Here is a 26,587-nt window from a genome sequence, read left to right as displayed (position 1 = left end):
TTAGCTGCTTTACTCCAATCTCTGACTCCATCATCACATTGTTTTCTCCTATGTGTGTTTTTCGGTGTGTCCTTTTCTCTTCTTATAAGGACACTCGTCATTGGATATAGGTCCCAATTGAATCTAGTGTGATGTCATCGCAGCTTGATTACATCTGCAAAGACCGTATTTCCAAAGAAGGTCACGTTCACAGGTACCAGAGTTAGGACTTCATCATTTTAATTTGGGGGTACACAATTCAACCCACTGTAGCTGGATACTACTTATGGAATGTTTTTGAGAATTTGATAATGTTATTTTTCTCTAGAGTGAGTTTAGTCTATTATTTTTTGAGTAGAGCAGAAACTAAGCTCATTTAAGCTTGAGTACAGTTTTTGTAAGATTGTCCTTCTGATTTATCCCACATCTACAGTTTAGAGAACAGAGGTTCCCCACTGAGAGCTGGCATATTCTAGATTCTTTCCATTTTGGCAGATCCTATTTCCAACTTTTGTCTTCCTAGCACTATAAGACTGATAAAAAAACTTTGCTTTTTAGAGGCTTTGAACTTACCTTTTTTATTTCTTGGCCCTATGCAGCTTAAGAAATTGGCATATGCATCCAGCGGAAAACTGGAATGTCAGATTCATTTCTCTATATCTCCATTCTCTCTGGGATTGAACCCTCGAGTTTGGGGTTCCTTGTCCTTCCCAAACTCAAAAATTTGTCTCTACAACATTGTGAGTTTGCCAGAAACTCTGATGGCTTGTCTATTCCGATGACTGTAACGTTCTTGATGTGTCTTCAACACTTGACAGTGTTTATTGTTATTATCACAAAGCTAGGTTTCTTCTTTCCCCACTACTGAGAGTGATGTGGGTTCAGCCTTAAACCTCACCTTGTCCTTGGTTTGAGAAAGAGTGTGTTACAAGGAGAGATTCCAGGAAATAGATATGTTTATTCATAACAAAGGTTTTTAGACTGCTCCTCTTTCCTTTTTAATTCTGTTTTTGCTTGTGAAAGTTGTATCCGTCTTTATGGAAGGTCAGAAATGCTATCAATATACATTTCTTGCATAAATGATGAACTGAAAAATAAACAGGTATTCAAAATAGATTGTCTACCTTATGTGAACTCAATTATTTTCCATAATAATGAGGACGATAGTCAACAACAGTACTGCCTTTAGCAAACTTCATCTTGTTAGATTTTGTCTGTGATTTTGGTCCTAAATTCATTGGTTGAGTTCCCATAATATATTCCTGTACACACCAAATGTCACCTGAGTGACTGTCTACTTGGATATAAGCAAGTAGACCATAAATGATGACATTTGGTCTGTACTCAGAGGAATGATTAATAACTTAGAATGTTCAATAAGGAAGAAGAAAATAGAAAAATAGTAACTAATTGTTTTTAATTGTCTTTGGAAATACATTTGGGCACACAGTCAATGCCTGTTGAACTTCTGGTTTAATATTCTACCTGTGCCAGAAGTCCAGTTAGAGCAGTCTATAATGTTTTCAATTATTATCTTTTGCTTGTGAAATTTGCAATTATTTCCTGAAAATAAAGCATGTAGAAGAAAGCCAAGATAAAAAGTACAAAGCCCATACTTTAATTGTAGACCTAAAAAAGTTTGCAGTTCAGATTTCCAATTTTATTTCAATTTTTTCAGTTATTTGATGCCTAGTACTTTAATATATTAATTAATTAGAGATATTGTTACTTTCTCCAAAACAATATGATTTCTAAAGTGTTGACTTAACCTCATTTACATTTCCATTGTATATAATGAATTTTTCTGGCTGGTACTTGGGGAGACAAGAAAAGCTCTGGAATATGAGTTGAGGGTAACTAGAGAGTGGGATGCCCTTGCAGTTACTGATAATGACACGGTGTAAGCTATGATTTGAGGTTGAAGATCATGGAAGGGGAGGAGGTTAGATGTTTGAGAGGTCCCAAGATATTGGAAGGATCATATATGAATTTTTTTACATCACCAAGAATTACCACAGGAGGAGTGCTGTATTAAGGTGGTAAATTTCAGCTATCTCAGTTCACTGAAATTCATTTTCAGTGGAAGATATGGGATTTATCATTATTTTATATTTAAGATTAATAGCATTGCATTTAGTATACTCTAAACCTTTAGATTTTTATATATAGACTTATATGTAACCAAAGGAAAGGAAAGAGATCATAATTAACACCATAGCCTGAAGGCATAATGTTTTACCAAATCACCAGCAGATTGTTTATCTCCACTTATTAGAGTTGTGTGAAACTCCACACAATTAGGTAAAAAATTAGGAAATTTAATATTTTAAAAAATCAGTCCAAATAATAATGATTGTAGTAGCTATTACTTGCAAAACTCTGTGTTACATGATTACAATGAACATATGAGGTAAATATTATTGTTATCATTTCATTGTTGAGAAACTGAGGTACAAAATGTTTAAATGGATGTGCAAGGTTAAAGAGTTAGTAAGTGAAAGAACAGGAGTTTTAACTTAGACAGACTGACTCCTGTGATCTTAATCTGACCCTATGACCAAGACAAAGTGCATATTAATAGACTTCATGCAGACTATTATTCTCATAGTGTGCTTTTCTATTTCAAATTTCTTTGGTTCAATTTCATTACATCCTTCCAAATGGTATCTTTTGTTTTATTGTCCTTAAATGAAATCATTTTATAGGATAATGTTATCAATTATGAAGGTGATGAATTGCTGCATTACTTTTCAAAGAGCTGCTTCAGCAAGCTGTCAAGTATAACATTTCTTCAATAAGCACTGAGGTCACGAATCATCTTGTCTCAGCCCTAACAAGTACTTTTCCTTCTCTAGTGATGCAATTAGTTGTCAGGTGTCATCACACGTTGTTTCCTCATAATTAATTCAATACAAATATCGAGTTGCATGGAAGCTCATTTTAAACAGGATTCCAGGGGCCTTTTGAGCCTTATTCATTGAAGCATAGATGGTGAGCAAAACTGGTTGTGCAGCTGGTACTCCTCAATACATTTAAGTATCTTTCATGAAAAATACTCAATCAGACAGAGGGAATATTATAAAAATCTGTTTAATTAAAACCAAATAAGAAAGGAGGTGGCAAGTTTATTAAGAAGTAGGCATAAAACGTGTAACACCAAATATTGTTATAGACTTTGTATTTGCTCTTTCCTCTGCATGGATTTCTTCCTGGGATTTTTTTCATAGCTGCCTCCTTTTCATCATTCAGGTGTAACATTTAGTTCTCATTCTTAGGGAGGTTTTCTTATCACCTTACCTAAAACAGCATTCCTTTCTCTTGATATTCTCTATCACAAGACTCTGTTTATTTCATTCATTAGGTACTGTTAGGGATGGAATATTTGTGTCCCCCTAAAATTTATGTGTTGAAATCCTAACCCCCAATACAATCACTTTGTGATCATATTAGGAGGATCTAATCACTTTGGAAGGTGATTAGATCATGAGGACAGGGCTCTCATAGACGGGATTAGTGTCCTTAGAAGAAGAGACACCAGGGAGCTCTCTCGTTCTTTCTACTGTGGACCGGGGAGAGGGAAAAGGCCCTCATCAGACACTGAATTTGCCAGCTCCTTGAACATGGACTCCCCAACCTCCAAAACTGTGAGAAATAAATGTTAAGATGTAGGATTTCAGGGCACCTCAATTTTCCTCCTGCAATACCTCATCTTAAATACTGTTTGAACTGATAAAAGTCACTAGTCATAATTTGTCACGAATGTCCTGGTTTTCATGCTATATTGTGATTTTTATGTCATCTGTGTCCATGTTAGTATTTCATGACACATTAGCAAGAAATTTAAATATTTTTCCAACATGTTTATATGATTCATCCCACTTCATTAATTGGATTATCAAACAATTCAAAAGCCTATGAATTATTTGTATTCAAAATTTATTGCTTCCTTTGTATGAGTTACTGTTATTGGTGTGATCTGAAATCAATTTTCATTACAATTAGCACCTCAGTGTCAGAATTATTTAAATTTATTATTACTTTTGTTTTGCATTTCATTAATTTTAGTCTACACTTTCTCTCAGGTTTTTACTAAATAAATGTAATATTCACATGTACCTTCAATTCAGGAGTTTGCAGTTTCTTTCTTATTTTATTGATACTTTCCAAACAACGTTTTTTCAAATCGTAGGTCTCCCAGCCTGTTTTCCTTCCCATATTCCTTTGATCCATTCCAGTGATATCCCAAATAGGAAAAGTGTTGTGGAGGAATGTCGTAATGGAAGGAGACACCAATCTTAAATAATTTTAAAGTATATAATTTTTGAAATTAAAAAAATAAATGTAGATGACCACATGCATACATCGATAAGTATCCTGAGATAGTGGAAGTAAGGGGCCCTGCAACTTAAGCTTCCTTATTTCCATGGTACGTCCATCTCTGTTCAAAAGTATTAAAGAGAAAAACCACAGGCCCAAAATGGTGTCACTTGCACTAAAGCCAATGATACCAAAACTAGATTTAATACCTAACCTAATTGTAGTTCCAGCCTTCACCAGAAATGCAATCTTCATTAACCAGTCTGGAATTTTCCAGTCAGCACCAATGAGGTAATCTGCCAGAGTGACCCTCTCCTTCCCCACCCAGGGAGACGAGAAATCTACACAATTAAATGCTTGCAATTCCTTCCCCCCATTTCCCCCATGTCTTGGCCTAAAAATAACCCTTTCTTTTCTTTTTGTTAATAGCTCCCTTGCCCCACCCTTCTTCCTATAAAAACCTTCCATTTTGTACAACCCCTCAGAGCACGCTGCTAGTTACCAGATTGGACTGCTGCCCGATTCATGAATTGCCTAATGAAACCAATTAGATCTTCAAATTTACTCGGTTGAAATTTGTTTTTTTAACAAAAGTAAAACTAAGAATATCATCTTCTTTAGTGTGTTTGATAGATAGATGTATGCTTTCAATGCTAAACTCCAAGGAAGATAAGAAACACACTTTATTATTATTTTTTTAATCTGTATTTTATAAACAAATTGGAGAGAAACTGTAAGCAGATAGGTTAGGGGGTCCTGGGAGAAAGAGAAGCAGGCATGGCTTTCTTGACATAAGAGAACCCGTTTTGCACTAAGCGATTTTGTTCCTGAGCCTGGCCACAATGCTTGCCCTTGAACAGGCCTTGGTAATTAATGATCTTAAGGTAACAAAGGAATGCAGGAACAGAGGAAAGGCAGTGAAGCAATAGTGCAGTGATACAGTCCTAGTTGCTCCTCAAGGGAAATACATAATGTTAATATACCTTTGAGTTCTGTAGGAACTAAGGCCCCCACCCAATTGGAGGATGGAATGATGATGTTGACCATCCTGACTTCAGTCAACTAAAGCTTGAACTCTGTCGACCTTTGCCCCAATTCTATGATGAATTCTCCTCTGCTCAAGCCCCTTTATGAATATGTATGTACCCTTAGCTTAAAACTTCCCCAGTTTTGCTGTTCAGGGAAACGTTGCTTTGGGAAAGATCCCCAGTGTTCTTACTGAAGTCGAATTGGGCTTCTGTACCCTGACACCAAATTAAATCTTGCAGACAGAGTTTTGGGTGAAGTAGGAAAGAATAGCTTTATTGCTTTGCCGGGCAAAGGGGGCCACAGCGGGCTAGTGCCCTCAAAACTGTGTGTCCTGACCTGGAGGGGGTAGTGAGGCATCTTAGAGTGTTCAAGGAGCAGGGCGTGGTCAGCTCATGGACATTGTTCTGATTGGTTGGTGGTGAGGTAATAGGGAGTCAGCATCATCAACCTTCTGGTTTCAACCAGTCTGGGGTCTACGTGCTGGTGGGCAGCAGTCAGTTAACTTCTCCCACGTGGTTGGGGTTTCAGTATCCGCAAAACAGCTCAAAGGTATTGTTGTGTGCATCCCATGAGGGGGAACCTGGACCCTGCCGCAAGGCTGCCCTGTTGTTTCTTTTGACTGTTCCTCCCTGGTCTCCACATCCCCTCCACTCCCTAATTAGCAACTGTTTGAACTTGCCCATTGGAACTCAGGGAGGGTCATGGAGGCTGAATGAAGCCTATTTCCTGTAATCAAGAAATGGGGGACACAGGAGGCTTTTGTGCCCAGGAGCCCCACAGGGTCCTGCTCGGTTCCATCACTTGCTGCAAGTAATAAATCTTTCCTCCTCCCACACTTTGGCTTGGTTATGTCTATTGGCTCAACAACCACCAAGAGGTGAACCCAGTTTTCGGGTAACAAAACTATGTAGCTCTTTGAAAGAAATTCTGTTTTCTTAAAATCTGCATTGAAAAGTTGATATATTTTTTTAAAAATGGATACAACTTTAGGAACAATAAGACCAAGTTTAAGAAAAGCTGAGAAAACTTTAGACTATAAGTCCTCGATAAAGTTTGCTTAATTTATTACTGATTCTAACTGCCTACCATGCAGATGGAATTCAATAAATATTTGTGACTGAGCACATTAATGAGTAAATGAACTACAACATTTGAAATAATTAAGAATCTAACAACCTACTATTTAATGAGCGGGATGAGCAGACAACATGAATAGAAGGAAAAATATTCTCCTGATTGAGAAAAAATGTAATGGAGGAATATAATGTATTCACAGTAATATTAATTTTCATTTAAAATTTTCTTTCACTTAAGGGAGGAATAATGATGCATAAAGTTGTGCTGTTCTAAGAAAAGAGATTCAATGCTGGGGCTAATTAGTGAACAGTACAACTAGTGAGCCATCAAAAGACTAATCAGTGGCCAAAGCAGAGATGAAAGTTACCAGTGTCACTGGTAAATTGAGGACTCTCGGTAGGAAACAGCTCTACATTTTCCCAATTACTATGCTTCCCTTCTACTGAGCTATGTGAACCCATACTCCTTAGTGGTACCTTTGCCAAATTATTTAACTTTTTAGCCGCATCTGTTATTATAGTCCTATTTTTTTGTGTTTGAGGCACAGTCATGTTCATTTTAAACTGGGAGCCACAGAGCTAAGTCAAAGGGCTTCTCTCCAAAGTGCCAGCTTCCGGACTCAAGAGTGTGTGTTGGTGCGTGTGCGCGTGTGGGCCTCTGTGGTGGGAAGGGAGTGGAGAGTTGAGTCTGGATCTCTGATCCCTCTCCTCCCTCTTCTAAGCTCCAGCTCCACTGGCATTGAAAGGAAAGGCAGGAGAGAAAAGGGAAAAAAAGGCAAGTATCTTATCTGTAGGCATGAATGCAGCCTCATTCTGTTGGTTCTCACTGCTTCTCTGGTTAACATAATAGCAGGAGGGAAGGTGGATTATAATTATTATGTATGTATTTCTTTGCTGAAAGTTCCCGCTCACAGTGGGAGCGTGATTCTGTTAGTAGCAGGATTGATTTGCTGTTCTGAGTGTCCATTTGAGATTTGCAGTCTCAACTTTCAAGCCTATCATCTGCATGGTTGAGTGTTTACCTCCAATTGAGAGTTCAGCTGTTCAGTTGCAGGGCAAGTGTTGTCTGTAATCAGGGCTGGAGTTTTCCCAGGAGTAAACAAGAAGAAGGGACAGTAGGAAGAAAATGCAAAGCATCGATGAGGATGCCTGACTGTGGAATCTAAGTTGGGGGAGGAAAAGAGGTGTAAAGGTGTTAGGGTCAACAGAGGAAAGTTCTGTTGATGCTGAGAAATTATCAGAATTTGAATACTAAGCATGAAAATGTTGAAGTTTCTATTTTGTGAGTAGTAAGTAAGGTTGAGAATGCTGCTGGGGCCCCAGCATCACCTGGGAGCTTTTTATAAATGTAGAATCTCAGATGAATCAGGATCTTTATTTTAGCAAGTTCTGTAGTTGATTCAAATACACATTAAGGCTGAGAAATACTGGTCTAGAATAGTGGGTCTCAACTCTAGTTGCATAATAAAATTACTGGGGGAGTTCTTAAACTATTCCTGATTCCAAGTGAGAAAGCCTTGGGGTGAGGCCCAGGCATTTATATTTTTTAAAACCAGAATTTGACCCTGACAGTGGTTGGTAAGTAAGGAGTCATCAAGAGACAGAAAGGTTCCAGGCTCATCTACCTGGATTTTCAAGTTACCAGGTTTCCACATTCTAGTCAACTCCAGCCAGTTGTGGCCATGTGGAGATACAGGTTGTGAGATCAATTTTTCAAAAGAGGTAAGAAATTTGGTTTTCATAAGAAATATCTATATTTTAAAATCATGGTTAAAATTAAAAAGAAAAAAATAAACTCGGTAGGAATTTCGAAAACAATCGGTTAGATTTTTGACTTGGAAAGAATGGTAGTTTTAAGCCTTCTGCGGTGTCAGCGTACCACAGCTGTCTCTCTTTTCCAACTGTTGCGTCACATTAAGTAAGTTTATAGTGACTTAGAGTAGCAGTGAGTAAAACTGCTGAGGATTTCACAGGAATCAGGATAGTCACGTAGTCACGTTGGCTTTATCATCTTCTTCACTCTGGAAACACAATGATCAGTAGCCATCAGGGGAAAATGTGGCAGAAAAAGAGAAATCCAGAGAAAAACTCATGCTTCTGTCTTCATTATATAGAAAGCTTTTCTCTGTGGCACAGAAATACTTAAGTCTTTGCGTTGTCTCCTCACCCAGAGTATATGAAAAACCACAGATTTTTTAGCTGTTTTTGTTTTATTCTTTCCATTCTGCCTTTCCTGGATAAAGTCTCCCTTTCTGCTTGACACATTATTTTTTCTTTAGATAAATTAGTAAAACCAGTTAAGTTCATATCAAGTACTAGAAACATGGTAACCTTTTTCTTTCATAAAGTGATTTGAATATCTGTTGTAATCCATTATGTGCAGACATTCTCTTTATTAAAATTGTTTCTGTTATCCGTATGCCATGGAGAACCCATACATTTGAATTTGTAGCTAAACATCCATGAAATGTGAGGTAGGCATAATCTGGACAGTGATGATGAGAAGAGGCCCATCCAGACAGAACTGTCATCGGTAACCAGCGCACCCGCGAGAGCTCCCCCTTCAAGCCCCTCAGGCCTCAGAGCAGGGCCTCCTCCCCTCCACACCCACAGCCCCAGGCACCCCTGTGCCTGATGTCAGTCCCGCCTCTCCGCTGCCTTCCAAACTTAGCGCTGACACGCATCCTGAGCACTGAAGTGTGGTCCACCTGGGGTATTCAGACTAGGGCCAGATCCCACTACACAGACAACTGGTGAGATACTCCTGAGGATAAAAAGGCTTAGGTCTTGGGGCTCTCTATCACAGGAAAGCTGGTGTCGGTTGGCTGTTTGCAGGACTTAGATTCATTGTTCTGGGCCCTCAATCAGTGCCCAGTGGGGTCTCTTGATCCACTAACCCAACGTTTCCCAGGCAGCTTCTCCCTCACCCACCCCCTTGCCAATCTGCCTTATGACTCCTAACTTAAAACTTCTGTTACCCATACACAGAGCAGGGGGGAAAGCTAACTCCTTTTATTTTGCAATAGACCTTGAAGCCTAGAGACCAAAATCGTTAGCAACTAAAACCCTGGATCCTCTTTCCTTGAAAGCAGAGAGGTCTCTGTCTTTGAAACTTATGTATGAGTAAAGGGAAACAATTCCATTAATTTTGGGGAGACAGGTACCACAGACCCATTGAGAAGGCTGAATTCTTTCAATGACAGAAATAAAAGAACAAAGGAAAAGAGTAGTCTCTATAGAAACTGAGATTAAATATTCTTATATAATTAACCATTATATATATAAATAGTATATATGTATGTATATCATTTTATATATAAATTTGTATTTATATATTTGTTTATGTATATGTATATATATGTTTATGCGCTCCAGGTACATAAAATTGAATTATATACATGATATTAGAGACCAGAGTTAAGTAAAATACGATTATGCACTCGTGTTTAACAGACCAGTGGCAACATAAATGTAAACAGAGGAAAGTCCAAATTCCAAAAGAGAATGATCAGTATCATCAAATGCCACAAAGATGTCCAATAAAATGAGGACTTTAAATTAGCTAAGAAGTTCCAAATCAGAAGGTCAAAAGGATTTTCCTGTCGTGGTGGCAACTAGAGCCACTTTGCAGTAGAGAGATGAATGGTGAGGTGAGATTCCGGAGACAGGAATTATAAAGGAGGAAAAAGAATAGAGCTGACAATGAGGTGGGAAGAGAGTGAATGCTTGAGGGAGTGCTCATTTTCTTAAGTTTAGTTATTGAACCAATAGGGAAAGATGTTAGAGACAACAGTGGTTGGTAGGAAGTGGACTGGATCCAGACAATGAATGAGGGGATGGGGTCACGCTTCCTCTGACAAAAGGAAAAAGGGAAAGCTGAGTTGGGGTGTAGGTAAATTATCTGGACACAGAGAAGCGCTTCAGCCGAGAGGCTTTCACTACCTCTGTCGAGAAGACACTTCACTTCTTTTGCTACCAGCCTGGTGGAAACCACCCTCACCTCTCACCTGGACTATTGCAGTTGTCTCATAACCATTCTACCTGCTTTTAACCTCACCTCTCTTCTCTCTTTTCTCAGTGCTGCATCCGGAGTCATGTTAAAATTAAGCCTGATCGCATGACCCCTCTGGACAAGACCTTCCAAATATTTGACAGAAAAGCCAAAGTCCACATGGTGACCTATTTGATCTGCCTGTGTTCTGCCCCCCACAGCCATGCTCACTCGGAAACTCGCTGAGCCATCTGCTTCTCTCTCCTTGGCGCCCTGGTTCCGGCCACAGAGGCCTTTGTCCAGGCCTCTAGCTGTGCTCCACTCTCAGCCGGGACTTTGCCCTTGATGTTCCCTCTCCCTGGAAGCCTCCTCCCCAAGAATCATAGCTCAGCTTCTTCACTCCTCCAGGTGCCACATCCTCACTGAGGCCTTTTCAGGACACTGTCTACAAGTTCTGCAGTGTTCCTCGGTTGACATCTTCTATCCCAATTGCCTGAATCACATTTTCAGTTTAGCCTAGAGCTACTCGATGTGTGTAACAAACTACATATTTTCCTGATGCGCCTTGTTTTTTGTCCGACTCCACCGTGAGAGTAAGGACTCTTATCTCTTGTTCACTGCTCCATCCTCAGCTCCTAACCTGGTGACTGGCATGGTCGGCACTCAGTACGCATTTGCTGTATGAATTGTGAGAGATAGTTTAGGGCTCGCATTCTCTGGGGACAAGTTAAAGGTTGTCTGAGGAGTAGTGATGGTCATTTTAGGCTAGAAGTGGACCCTTTAGGTTAGAAATACACCTATTTGTATGATTTCTCTCACCAAGTTCAATGCTCAGGAGTTGACAGTGAAGGACATAAGTTCCTTGACACATGTTAATCAGCATTGCTCAACAGAAATATAATGCAGACCACACATGCAAGCCATATTTGTAATTTTAAAAAATTCTTTCCAGCTTTATTGAGGTATGATAGACAAGTAAAAATTGTATATATTTAAGGAGTACAAAATGATGATTTTATATATAGGTGTGTGTGTATATATATATATATATATATATATATATATATATATATATATATACACACATTGTGAATTGATTATCACAAACAAGGTAATTAATGAGATTTTACATTCTTTTTTTACACCAGGTCAGTGAATTCTGGTGTGTGTATCACACATACAGCATATTTCAATTCAGATTTGTCATAGTTCATGTGCCAAATAGACCATGTGGCTACTGGTTGCTGTATCAGACAATTGAGAGTGGACAAATGTAGAGTTGGAATGGTTGGTTCTAACTGAAAGATACAATATGGAGGCAACTGAGTATAAAAACAAGACAGTTGTTGAAATGATACAACAGAAAGCCAGTTACATCAGTAGGAGAAAATAGTGGGACAGAAGAGAATTATGAAAGGAGTTCCAAATTATGGCAAAGGATAAATTCAGTGGGATTAAAGCCTAGGAGTTTGTGATCAGAGATTATCTAAAGCATGAGATGGAAATGAAAGTTGTTATGGACCAAAAGTACAATTGAGTAGCAACAGTGGTCCAGGAAAATGAGAGGTGTTGTTGTGAACAGTAAGGTTGTTGCCAAAGTCTTCATTGAATGTGGGTGGAGGCGAGCAGCTTTCAGGTCAATAGATGACAACAGTGGAGTGCAGAAGGTGAACTACTGGAACTCATGACACCCAAAAGAGAAGGCTTTATTTAGGACAGGGTGAAACGATAATCTGTTAGAAGGGTTAATGTGGGTTCTAGAGATGACTAGGAGAATTCATCAATATGTCAGAGGGAGAGTGATGAGAAAGAGGGTAGAGTGTAAAAACAGGGGGAATATTAGGATAGAATAGAAGACAGTCAGCTGGAACAGTCAGGGTATGCCCAAAGTAGAAGAGCAAAGCATACCTGTTGTCAAATCAGAATTTGGGGCTGTTCGATTATATCTCAGTAAGGATATTTCCTGGCTGGCTGTGAAGGAGAATTTTTCCTCAGATAAGCTGGCACTGTCACACTACTCTAATCTTTTAACATCATACATACGGTTCTTCCCAAGGGCAGAAGTAGTCTTAGGTAATGTCTCTTCGATAGCCAAGATGAACTGTTTAAGTCTGAGAGGCTTTATCAAGGCAACTCTCTCCTAGAATTCACAGTATATTTATTATCCTTGATGTCACTTTTCATATTACCTCTTTCAGAAGCTTCTTTAAAGGGATAAAGGAGCCCCCAGCTGAGTCCTGGGTCTCGAAAGAGTTCGTCTGAGACTTTAAAGGAGAATCAATATTTAAAACTCTAAGGCAAGAAAGAAGAAAAGTCAGTATTTGTGTGGGAATATTTTGTTTATTTGCCCAAAAAGACTGAACTATTTGCAAAAGTAATCTTAAATTATTCATTCAACTTCGTCATTATTCAATATTCATTCAACAAACATTTGCTGAATTTTAGATAGTTATCAGGCACACTACAATGTTTCACAGTGATGAAAAAGATAAAATCGTTCTCAAAGAGATTCAAATTAAAGCAGGAGACCGACAGTTAACTAGGGAATTAAAATAGAATGTGGAGGGACTGTCAAGGACCCCCCTGACTTGTGGGTGGTAGGTTGGTAGAGAGAGAACGTTATCTCAGCCAACATATAGCCATCCCCCAAGTAACCAACACTGCAGAGCATTTACTGAGTATGAGAACATAGAAGAGAGCACCATATGACACATCAGTACAGCGCAACTGCCTGATGATCCTTTCCAACATCTGTTTTAATTTTCCCTAAAAATTTCATCTTCCTGTACTAATCATCACAACTTTGCCTCTCAAAAATTTCAGATTCTTTCCTCTCTCATCCACATACCTTCTCAAAATCCAGTCGTGCTTACATTCCTCTCTGCAAGACAATGCTCAGCTAAGAGAAGTAGTTCCCAAACCTGACTCTACAGTAGAATCACCTGGGGAACTTTTGCAATGCTCTCTGACCAATTAAATCATCATCTCTGCAGGCATCAACATGTTTTTTACAGTTCCCCAGGTGCTTCCAATGTTTTGGCAAGGTTGAAAGCCACTGCCTTACAGTGTTCAGCAAACCCAAACCTGGTCTTAATTCAAACCATGTCTTGTGGTCTTGTGCCTCGAGCATGACTTGTATAAAGAGCTTAAAGTCATGGATCCTCCCAAACAATCCAGGTCAAACGCGGTGGTGTTTTGAATGCAAATTAAGACAGAGAATCGTGCAGGTTTGAGACTGAGTGGAACCAAAGCTGATCCTGCAGTTTCCGGTCTGGGCAGCAGTGCAGAAGGTAAGTGCAGCTAATTACATATAATTCATAACATGTTTGTAATAACTAAGGGTCACTGGAGTACCTAACAGGAATGCAACCAGGTTGTTTTAGAAACTTAGGGTTTTTTAAAAAAAATAAGAATGCAATTAACTATATTATTTTTGAAATGAAAGCAATCAGTCCATGTGATGCTAAGGAAGTCTTAACTCTAATGGAGAATGTTTCTAGATGATGGTATTCATATTAAGAGACTATTACACAGGAATATGCTTTATCTGGGGAGAGATTAAGATTAGACTGTGGAATAGACAAGTCATGTTCTTTTTTAAAAGATATCTTTTTTTTTTTTTTGCATTAAACCCCACATTCTTTGAACCGTTGAATCTTCAAATCTCAGTAGTATTCTAAAAGGAATAACGCTTTCCCCCAAGCGTATTCATATGGGAGCTTTAAACAAAAGGAAAAGAAAAGTAACTATTATTTTGTAATTGAGGAGGCCTGAATGAGTTCCACCCTTCAATCAGAGTCCTGCCAGCGTTCAGTAGCACAAAACGTGTTCCTCAAACTTCCTCACACTATAATTTTATGTACTTTTCTTTATAATTCCCCAAGATGTCTTAGAATTTCCACCATTTTTACATATCTTTTATGCAATTCTTACCAGTAAAGTTGTAAAATAAAGCCACTCTCATCCTTCTATCCATTTAGGGGTTTTGCACCCAGGGCATAAATATAGTGCTGTGAGTTTGGTTTTAGCAAACAATGTACGTGTCATACCTTATAATTCTTTCCTGGCTTTGGTTTGACATTAAAATAGGAGAAATGGCATACTCAGAGCTCCGTTACCTTTTATAGCAGACCTGCAGTGTTCTCCAAGAAGATGAATGACTGGGTTACATTCTGATTATTAAAGTGAGTGAGGTTTATTACTCTGTTCAACAAAAGTGTATTTAATAGCATTTTCATTATATTCAAATCATTTCCAGAGTTACACACTTAAAAAGTAAATGAAGTGTAGTTCTGTAGAGAATTACTCCTGTGTGAATTCAGGCAAAGTAAGAATAGTATATTATTCTTAATGGAAAATTCTGAATACATATTTGAGCTATAAATACATGTAAAGATGAATGATATGTTTTCCAAGGGTATTTTACTGTGAAGTTAAAGGTGATTAAGGCAAAAGTATATTAAGAAGTTTGAAAATTTCTTTTGGAAAATGGGTGGCGTGCTCTTCAGTTTCTGCAGCCTTATCGCGGTCCATCCCTCAAGTCGCTCCATTTGCTCCGCGCAACACCTGCTTTGTGTGTGTCTTGATGTTCACGTGCTGAATGATGGTATTTCCCCTACTTCCCTGGGGAGGCATGAGTCCCTTCTGCTTCCAGGAAGAGCTCTGCATACATGTCTGTGCATAATATTTTCTCTTACTCCTCACCCTTGTTCTTTGGGATTAGGCGAAATCCTTCCACGTAACCGGCCTGAATAAGCCTGGTAATCAGGTAATATAAAGTATTAAGCCTCAATAAAGCTGGGAGAAAAAAATTTAAAAATACAATGTAAATAATAAAAAGAATATAAGGTAATGAGAGAGAAAAGTTGTTTTACTATCTCCACAACATAAATTATGATATTGATCGTCCAAAGGTGGGAATGATATGAAAGGGGAGTTAATTTTGTAGATTTAAATAAAGGGATGATCAAAAGTTAAGGGAGATGCAAAAGGGAGGAGATATGGGGATATATGTATATGTATAGCAGATTCACTTTGTTATACAGCAGAAACTAACACACCATTGTAAAGCAATTATACTCCAATAAAGATGTTAAAAAAAAAGTTAAGCTAAATTAACAAATCATGTATAATTTTCCAATTTTTACAATTTAAAAGTCACCTTTATTCATAATTAAGTAATAGGTAAAAGGACTAATGAAATAACATTTTACTCGATTACTTAATATCCAGTGGCAGAGTGTGTTGCTCTGTCTTATCCGTCGAGTCCTTCTGCATTGAATTAGAGCAGCACATTTGTAAGTAAATCTCAGTTTATAGACTTATATGGTAACTTCAGTTTTTTTAATTCTGGTTTCTTGCATCAGTCATGTTAACCTGTATTGATTTTTATAATCTGGAAGAAATTAGATCAGGCCACTTAGAAGTGAGGCTGTTGGTCAGAAAACAAACTAACAAAAGAATTGAAAATGTGACCCACAACACTATTATTTAAAACAGCAGTGCCCTCTACCACTAGCTGTTTATAACTGTGAAACCCGCAAGGCTGCAGAAGCTGAGTCTCTTAAGAAAGCTCATTGCATTCTTTAATCTGAAAAGAGACTCTATTATAGAATTGAGCCTGATGTACAAGCTGGTAAACACATATTTGGCCAAGGAAAAATATTTACAGTAAAATAGTACCTGTCAGGATTCAGTATTTAACGAACACATTGAAATTAAGATGTATTTAAAGTTTTCAGTTAAAAATTTAACAAACACATCATCTAAAATAACTTCAGCTTTGTGTTAGTTTTTTCTTTAATTTTTAAACCAATTTTCTTCACTTTTTTTTAATTGAGGTATAATTGACCTATAACATTATATTAGTTCCAGGTGTACAAATAATGATTTGCTATTTGTATACATGGTGAAATGATCACCACAATAAGTCTAGTTGACATGTGTCATCATACATAGTTACAACATTTGTTTTTCTGGTGTGAGAACTTTTAAGACTTACTCTTTTTTTTTTTCATGTTTCTCACTTCTCTTTGATCAGGTCTTTATTCAAAATTAGCTGTCCAAAATGATTTGACCTTTACCGAATAAGCAAATTTAAGTTTATGCCGCAGCCTTCTTTTCCTCTGTGGTGGGTTTCTTTTCTGCAGGCTCCTTTTTAGCAGGCTTCTTTTTAGCTGCTTGTTTCTTGGGGACTTTTTTCCCACCAAAGCCTTCTTTCGCTTCTCAGCTTCTTAACGCAAACAGCCTTCTTTCCTTTCTTTCCCACCACAGGCTCCTTGCCTGGAATCCCCTTCTTATCCGATTTGGCTTCTAGTGCTGCTGCTGCCCTATCCATCCGGATTTTGTGGTTCTTGGCCTGGCGAAGAATGGTGTTCCGGTGCATGGTCTTTGCATATGGGTTTAGCTTCAACGTGATTCTCAGGTTTTTCAGTGGATTCTTCTTCAGGACTCTGCAATGAATCTTCTTGCGTGGTGCTCGCAGGGCTCTTTTGGATCTCTGGGCTTTTCAAGATTCTGCTAAGGTCTGTATTGAGCATCTTGTGCGTGGGGAGGTTGTAGTTACTCTTGAGGGAGGCAGATTTACGCCAAGTGCCATGCAGCTCCTCTAACTTGCGGAAAAGCACTTTTAGTCCAAATGCAGGAGCGTAGCACATGCCCCCCAGGAGCAAGTTTCAAAATGTTCAGTTTGCTTATATTAAGTAGAGTAGTTCCAGGGATGTTTCTGAAGGCCTTGATGATACCGTTGTCCTCATTATAGACGATGCAGGGTCCTCTGCGCTGGATACGGCGACGGTTTCTCACTTTGCCTTTGCCAGCTCTCACTTGCTGCGAGCCGTAGACCTTTTTGGATATCATTCCTGGCCTTAAGGTTCTTCTGAAGCAAAACAGCCTCCTTGGTCTTCTTGTAGCCTTCAACTTTATCTTCAACTACCAAAGGAAGTTCAGGAACTTCCTCTGTACGATGACCTTTAGACATGGCCAGCACTGGTAAAGATGAGGCAGCCAACGCAGAGCGGATGACATGTCGCTTCTGCATTGTATTCAGTCTGCGGTGCCAATGTCGCCAGGTCTTGGTTGGTGCAAATATACGGCCCCCAAGACACATATTTCCCAAAGCACCCTGGCCAGAACAGTGAGTGCCGCCACCTCAAACCCTGGGAATTCGAGCCACAGGCCTGCCAGTACCCCAAGACTCAGCACTGGTTTGATAACCTGCTAATTCACTGACAGCATAGGGCTGTCTGTTGTTTTTGCGCAAGTTGGTGTGAACAAAGTTCACAATATCTGGTCGAATGGGAGCCTTGAACACAGCAGGCAAAGTGACATTTTTGCCAGCTGACTCCCCCTTTTCAGAGTACACTGATATCAGTGGACGAGCACACACCATGGCGGGAGAGGAGAAGGCCATGCTCCCCTCAACCCGGCAGCTCCCACAGTAAAAGCAAAATCTACTCTTCTAACAACTTCCAAATATGCAATTTGGTGTTATTAACTATAATAACTATGCTTTACATTATATCTCCATAATTTTTTAAACCAATTTTAAAAATATAATCTAATGTGCATCTAAATCGTAATTTAGGCTGATTTTTTAAAATGTCTTTATCTTAATATTCTTTGATATTATTTTTAATATTGCTTATTACTCTGTTTATCCTTACAATTTTCTATACAGCATGTGGGTTTTATATTATTGAACAAAAATGAGCAGTTATAATCTGAAATTAGCAATCATTCTAACCCAATGAAAAACACTGATGAACTTTTGCTTAAGAATAAATATTAATTTTATAATAAAAATATCAATATAATTTTGATAAGTAGATCTTTTTGGATAACATTATTAACATTTAGATTATGAGATTACAGTCGGCCCTTGAACAACACAATTTTGACCTGTGAGGGTCCACCTATACACAGATTTTTTTCAGTAGCAAATACTACAGTACTACATGATTTGAGGTTGGTTGAATCCCTGGACGCCAAACCACAGACAAGGAGGAACCACGTATTCAGAGGGCTGGCTATGACTTATATGCAGACTTTTGAGTGCACGGAGGGTCAGCACCTCAACTGCTGCATTGTTCAAGGGTCAACAGCAGTATTCCATTTCTTTCTTTTTTTAATAAGCCTGTTTTTTTTGTTTGTGTGTTTTAGATGTGGATTTCTCATATGTGAGAGATCTTGTGGTATTTGTCTTTGACTTATTTCACTTAGGATAAGGCCCTTTAGTCCACCCATTTTGTCATAAATGACAAGATTTTATTCTTTTCTATGGCTGAATAATATTCCATTGTGCACACATACCACAATTTCTTTCATCCATTCATCCATTGATGAACACTTAGGTTGTTTCCATGTGTTGACCATTGTAAATAATGCTGCAGTGGACGTGGAGGTGCATATATCTTTTCAAGTCAGTGTTTTTGCTTTCTTCAGATAAATACTAAGAAGTGGGATAGCTGGATCATATGGTAATTCTATTTTTAATTTTCTGAGGAACCTCCATACTGTTTTTCATAGTGGCTGCACCAATTTACATTCCCACCAACAGTGCACGAGAGTTCCCTTTCCTCCACATCCTCGCCAACACTTATTTCTTTTCTTTTTGATAATAGCCATTCTAATAGGTGTGAGGTGATATCTCACATAAGGCCTGAAACCATAAAACTCCTAGATGAAAATATAGGTGGTCAGCTCCTGACATAGGTCTTGGCAATGATTTTTTAAATCCAACATCAAAAACAAAAGTAACGAAGGCAAAAATCGACAAGTGGGATGACATCAAACCACTTTCATTTCCTCTGCACAGCAAAGGAAACCATTAACAAAAGGCAAAGGCAACCTACTGAATGGGAGAAAATATTTTCAAATCATATATCTGATAAAGAGGGGCTAATATCCAAAATACATAAAGAACTCATACAACTCAATAGCAAAACAATCACAAACAATTCAGATAAAAATTGGCAGAAGATCTAAATAGATATTTTTCCCAAAGAAGACATACAGATGGCTAACAGGTACACGAAAAGATGCTCAACATCATTAACCATCAGGAAAATACAAATCACATCCATTTATTTCTAAGGAAAGTGGTACTAGCAATTTTCAAGACTTCTTCAGATTCAAATATGCTAAAGTATGAATGTCTCATGTGTTTTCATCACGTTACATTACAAATTTATAACTTATTCTTTTAAGATTAATTAGAAGCAGTAAGGTCTAGTCTTTTTTTTTTTTTTTTTTTTTTTTTTGCGGTACGCGGGCCTCTCACTGTTGTGGCCTCTCCCGTTGCCGAGCACAGGCTCCGGACGCGCAGGCTCAGCGGCCATGGCTCACGGGCCCAGCCGCTCCGCGGCACGTGGGATCTTCCCGGACCGGGGCACAAACCCGTGTCCCCTGCATTGGCAGGCAGACTCTCAACCACTGCGCCACCAAGGAAACCCGAGGGCTAGTCTTTTGAGTCCAGTTTTAGTGATTTCATTGAAATATACACTGAGAAAAAAAGATATTTTATTGAGGTTCTTTTAAAAGCTATAGTCACTAAATCCTTTGTATTTTTTATGACACTAAAATTCTATTCTATATCAAATGAAGCTATATGCAGTTTTTATTGCATATTTAGCAGTAGCTAAAAGAAAAAAGTTAAATTGCTTAAAAGCAATAATTTACCCAAGACCTTGTGAATTTTAGAAAAGGACCACTATTCAAAAGATGTGGCAGCATACTATACAAAGTAAATACAGTTACTAAAATGATTTGGCATGCCACAGTAAGTTCCATTTGAATTTTGAAAATATATTCTTCTGGTTGTCCAGTTGTACATAGAAGTGAAATCAGTGCTGAATTTTACATCTCCATCCTCCCAATGCCCAGTTTATCCAGTAGAACAATATGGCACTTTTTAAAAGTGCATCAGTGCTCCTAATCCACCAGGGTTTAATACGTCATTTGTGCTGTGCAATGCATAATTCCCTGGTGTTGTAAAAAGTTAATGCTGTTACAAAAAAGTCCCCAACACTCATGGGAGGAATTTATGTATGGGTATTCTCTGCTTTTCAAAAGTGCGCTATACACCACTTCACTTTCACAAAAGACCTACATTAGTACATTAGTACCTGTCTTTGATAATCAAAAGAAATCCGAAGAGGATTTTTGTTTTTACAAAAAATGGTGAAAAGTGAAAATAGCATTCAGGGTTCGTCTTGTAGCAGCTGATGTAGGGGCAGCATGCACCCCAGACCGTGAGAGTGGCACCTGCAGTCTCCTTCCCAGGGCACTACACTTAGCATCTTAGCATCGAGCCACCATAGCTTCGAACTGCATCTGTGAGCATCTGTGCTGTATCTTGATTTATTTTGTGCCTCCTAGCGAGATATGTCCTTAGGTAATTGCTTCTTTGCTTTATGCCATTTTGGCTTCTAGAAGGCTTCATAGAAATGCTCTACTTTAGGATAGTGGGAAAACCTGTACTTGGGTAATCAAGGTGAATAAGAGTTGTATCATTTTATTGAGCTATGGCTTTTTGGGTTTAATAAGTACAAAACCTAGAAAATAGGGGTCAGTTTTTTATGGTATCTCATCTAATGTTAAAAACCATGTGGAGGACTGGATCTGTATCGCATTTCATGCTGTGCCCCCTGGGAGGATGGGGCCCAATTTAGTTTCAGTGGAGTCAGTTGAAACTTTCTGTGGAAAACCTTCAACCTAGTTAAATGATTAACTCTCAAGTAAAAAATAAATAAATAAATACATAAAATAAATATTTATGTATATATATCTGAAACATTCTCTGATTAGAAGCCATGTGAGTCTCACTAATAGTGTAAGTACAAATTAAACTAAAAAAAATCTGTTTCTTCCTTTTCCTCTGTTGGCCCCCTAGTCCCTACCCTAACCCTCAGCTTGCATTTTAAGACCCTTCTTCCCTAGCAAAGATCCCACAAACAAGAATTAGTCTGGTGTATTAATTGGTGAAATTAGTCAGGCTCTTTTTCAGTAAACCAGAACATGTTCTCATCCATTCATATCTCCCTATTGTTCAAATTAGTTGCCTTGGAAATTTAAAGCACCTAATATACTCCACAAAGACAATCATAATCTCCACTTCCATCGTGGTTATCAGTGATCAAGATGGGCTTAACGGTTCCTTTATCTTAACTAACTTTCAGACAGGTTTCTTCCTGAGGATAGGCCCCTGACCTCCCTTAGAAAATTTCCTTTAGAACACTTGTGATTGTAAATTCTTCCTCTGCCCCTTTGAGATGGAAATCTTCTCCAACCCAGAAACATTTTGCTCAAAGACCTGGGAGTTAGCCCTTTGAAATGTAGTCATCTAAGATAATACGCCTCCTTCCCAGTTGGGGGGCAGCGGTCCAAGTTTGTTAATACGTGACAGTTAACAAGCAAAGGTGACCTACTCACATTGACCAAAGCCCCCGCTGAGGTCCTCTAGCGCTTTTCCATAAACTAACTCCGGCAATTAAAAGTCCTTCCTCCTCTCCAGCCGATTGAGTTATCTCTCTTCTACTACACAAGTCTTGAGCAGACTTGACCTTATTACAATAGTCTTGAATACAGTCTTCCTTGACACTTTTAACAAATGTTCAGTGCAATTTTGCTTTACGTCAATTATTTAGTTTTCCTCTCTCTCCCATTTCTGTACCATTTACACATACATCAATCCCTTGTCTTTTCGTCTATCTCAATATTTCTCAAAAAACTTTAATAAGAACCATGATTTGTAGGTTGCCTCTCTTGAAACCAAAATAGATGAATGAATAAAAAATAAATAAAGGGAAAGGAGAAATGAGGCAGGTTCCCAGTATGATTTTTGCAAAGTATACAGTATATAAATAAGAAGCTCATTAAGTCATGAGTACTAATTTAATACTCTCATAGTCTAAAGGAGAGGTTACAAATTGTATGATAGTAGGCCTGAGGATGGATTTTATTTGACGTGCTCAGTGTACTACAATTCAGGAGATTTCACATAAATTTTCAGGTTTCTAGCATCTTAAACAAATTGTGTAATCTCCCAACCCTAGATATTCATTCCAGCAAGACAGCGGAATCAACTGAGAAAATAGAAAAACAACAGCCTTCATTTAGAGATAACTTACAAAAGATATACCTCAAACTTATTTTTATTCGTTCTTCAAGCTGTTTTGAGCGTGTAATATATTCGTTTCTGCCAAGTGGTTAAAGTAGTAAATGGCTTCCGATGAAATATTTTGAGTTTCTGATTTCCAGGAAATTTGCACTTTATTTTTCTCAGCTTTATGTCAGCAAAACTGATAACCTTTTAGACCACCCAAATTTTATATAGAACTGTAACAAAGGTGATTTTTCTTTTTTTTTTACATTTTTCCCATATAATAAATTACATTTACTAGCATAGTTTGGTGTTATATCATTTTATTATTAAATTCTGTTTTTTTAAATACATTTCCATCTCTCTTTTATTATTTTGAAACGAAAGTGACTAAAGTTAATTCTGGGCTTAATACTCATTGTTAAATAAATAGTGAACAATTAATAAACAAGATTGATTATAGTTGGTGTGTGTGTGTTGTGTGTGTGTGTATGTGTGTGTGTGCTGACCCAAACCAGCATGTTTTTAGCTGGCTTTTTTTTTCATTTCACAGAACACTGGCTTCTAGTCAAGGTTCCACTCATCACTAGTTGAATAAATTTAGACAAGTCACTTAAGCCCACTCAGACCTATTTCCTAACAGTAAAATAAAGAGGCTGAAATACACATACTCTGAATTTCCTCAAGTTCTAAAATAACATAACGTGGGGATTATCACTATGGTGAATGTTGGTGTATCAGGGCAAGCTTGAGTTCTGAAGTGAGGCAGAAACTTGGTTCAGTGGCTGCTGTGCTTCTAATATTTCAGTGTGAAATACGATGTTTACTATAGGTATTTTAATTATAGAATTTTTACTACAGATTTTTTAAATCAGGTTAAAGATGTTTCTTTCTATTCCATACTTCTATGATTATTTATCATGGATAGAGTCCAGTTTTATTAAATGCATTTTTGCATTGATTAAGATAATATTCTGTTAATGTAGCAAAATATATATTTCCTAATGTCAAATAATTTTTACATATTTTAACTGGGATAAATCCTATATGATTAGGTTTTACAAACATGATTTGCTGGCTTATATTTGTTAATATTCTAATATTTACAGTTTTTATACTTACATTTTTCTTGACTTTGGAATATAATTTTTCTTTTTCCTACTGTCTTTGGTATAAAAGTTATACAAGATTCATAAGGCAAGTTGCAGATACTTGTGTGTATTTGTGTGTGTGTGTATTCATAATCATTGGATAAATGCTTGCAAGATGATTATATGTTATTTTAAGGTCCAAACCACCTGTTTGGCTTGTCAGTAGAATTTAAGTGATTTATCTCACTTACCCAATTTTTTCAATGGTTATAAATATATTCTAGTTTTTTATTAAATTCTGACTCAGTTTGCATAAGCTATAGCATCACCTTTGGAAAACTATTCCCCTGAATTTTTTTTTAAATTAAAGTATAGTTGACTTATTATATTACCTTCAGGTATACAACACTGTGATTTGATATTTTTTTAAAGATTATACTCAATATAAAGTTATTATAAAATATTGGCAGTATTTCCTGTGCTGTACATTACATCCTTGTATCTTATTTATTTTATACCTAGTAGTTTGTACCTCTTAATCCACTTCCCATATCTTGCCACTCCCCACCAGACTTGACCACTCTGGTACCACTAGTTTGTTTTCTGTATCTGTGAGTCTGTTTCCTCCTGTTATATTTGTTCATTTGTTTTATTTTTTAGATTCCACATATAAATGAAAAGATACAGTATTTGTCTTTCTCTATCTGATGTATTTCATTAAGCATAATACCCTTCAGGTCCATCCATATTGTTGCAAATGGCAAAATTTCTTTCTTTTTTATGGCCGAATAGTATTCCATCATATATATATACCACATCTTCTTTATCCATTCATCTGTTGATGGGCAGTTACGTTTCTCCCATATCTCGGCTATGTAGAGATCTCATTATTACCATAAGGATTAAAATAATTCAGAGTCACAGTTTTTACCACATTTCCATTTAATTGTCAGTATTTGTAAGTGCAGAAGATGGAGGAATGAGAGAAAACAACAGTGGATTTTCTAAGCTTAATTCACTGGTGACTCCAGCTGAAGCTTTTGCTCTAGATGCCATCTGTTTTCACCAAAGTAAATAAACAGGCTTTGGCATCTGGTATACAGCCAGCGATTTGGTGAATGTTTGTTTGCCCCTCTTGACAAGTATTGAAAACACACTGGAAGTTGTTTGAGGTTTATACCTGGCAGGCCCAGCAGTACACCTCCATTCACTGTGCTGTCACAGGCTTGCATCGATCTATGACTCTGTTCATAGTTTAGTCCAAAAGAAATGGAATTGTTCCCATCACTAAAATAACATGAAGCCAAATCATTCTATTTATTGCTAGATCCTAGAGAACAGAAAATATCATAGGATTAGAGGAGACAAATGAATCCCATGAAAATATTGGGCCTATATTTTCATTGCATGAAAATATAGTTTCTATGCAAAGAAGAGGGCTGCAATAGTCTGGAATAATCTGGATATTATTTTTATATCATAGAGAAAGATGTGCTATATGCCACTACCACTTTAAAAGGCACACACCTCTTGTTAGACCTTTTTGGATTTTAGAAGAAACAAACCCTAAAATTAAGGATATTACACATGATATTTAAGTGTAGAATAAAATGCCGTGCTTTAATTTGAACACAGAACAAGAAAAAAGCAAAAGTTCCCATCTGATCCACACTGGAATGTGAGCAGCTTTAACATTTGGGCCTTATCATTGAGTCGATAGGATTGGTTGCTGTGTGTGTCCGTGGACAGGGTATTGTATGCACATTTGGTCAGGCACTTATATCTGAACCCTATCAACTGCATGTAGGGTTTTGGCACAAAGCCATACCTTCTTCTCCAAAGAACTGTACTTTTGAGAAGTGTTCTTGCTTTTCTACTGAGTCACCCAAGTGATTAAATGCCAAATCATAAAACTCTAGGTGTCTTTACAAGCAAACCTGCTCAGCATCACCTGCTTCTCATTTTCTCTACTTAGATACAGATTTGCCTGTGCTGAGAAGCACTCCATGGTCCTTTAGAAATGGTCTAAACGGCATCAATGATAAGTCAGTCTTAAAGCTAAACAGAGTTGTAGTAGAACTCTCAGCTTGCCTCCTTCTGCCACAGTGCTGGATGACAACTGCTTCTACAATCAATCTTGGAATCTCCAGGGGACTTCCCTGTGACCTGTTTACTGAAGTGGGGAATATGTGAACCTGGTTTAGAGAAAACTGTGTCTCATAGCCGGTACCAGCTTCAAGATGACAGTAACAGAATGATTCCCCTGCTCAGTATCAGCCTTGATTAGCACGTTTAGTTACTCACTTTGCCTGGAAAGGGAGATGACCTGAGCGTGAAATGCTGGATGTTCAGGCACTTGGAGCAAGATTAGGTTCCAATAACAAGGGATTTGGGGAAAGAGGAATGTAGACGCACTCAGAAACGTGCTGTTACGTGTGTCCAGTGTGGATGCCCTCCAAAGGTCCCTGGATACAGAGGAAGCACTTGATAGTCAGCCACACAATGTGACCCAACCTATGGATGTTGGGTTTCCTCCTGCACAAGCCCATGTAGGGAGTGAAAATTCAAACTTCAAACCTGACAGAGCCAGGACTGTGCTTATCAGTGTCTTGAGGGAAGGTTACTGTATCTTACTGCTTTTGAACATTGACACATGGCTTAGTCAAGCTTTCTTACTTTGCCCCTCGTAGACAGTGTGTGAGTCTTTTCTATGTAGGGTTTATAGCCCTTTCAGGAACCCAGCTTTTTGTAGAGGTTTCAATTTTAACTCCCCATCTCGCAAGCTAGAGCCCTCATCCTTTTCTTTTTCCCTGCTTGGGTTTTAAAACCCACTAATCACTTTGCATTACCTGCCCTTCTCCACCAAAACAGGATTACCTGCCTCTTTCATCAACTTGAGAACCCACCATTCTTGCTCTCACTGACCTCTGCATTGCTGATACCTGTCACTTCCCTTCCTTTCTGGCAGGCATAGCCATGCATTAAAATATCTTTTATCAAATTA

The 26,587-nt window shown here is 38.0% G+C and overlaps 1 protein-coding gene and 1 pseudogene across 1 annotated transcript in view; one reads left to right on the top strand and one right to left on the bottom strand.

Annotated features, from left to right (window-relative positions):
• Positions 1-13,451: 13,451 nt before the first annotated feature.
• CDH7 (cadherin 7) overlaps positions 13,452-26,587 on the top strand; it is a 190,949-nt gene continuing 177,813 nt past the window's right edge. The window contains exon 1 of the mRNA XM_033425013.2: positions 13,452-13,682. The gene's annotated coding sequence lies outside the window, so the exon portion shown is untranslated. The remainder of the gene's footprint in view (positions 13,683-26,587) is intronic.
• Positions 16,480-17,819, bottom strand: LOC101278309 (60S ribosomal protein L4-like; annotated as a pseudogene).

The sequence above is a fragment of the Orcinus orca genome, chromosome 15, assembly GCF_937001465.1.
Source record: "Orcinus orca chromosome 15, mOrcOrc1.1, whole genome shotgun sequence".
Taxonomy (NCBI): domain Eukaryota; kingdom Metazoa; phylum Chordata; class Mammalia; order Artiodactyla; family Delphinidae; genus Orcinus; species Orcinus orca.
Note: the sequence above shows the minus strand (reverse complement) of the source record. Positions and strands in the feature narration are given on the sequence as shown.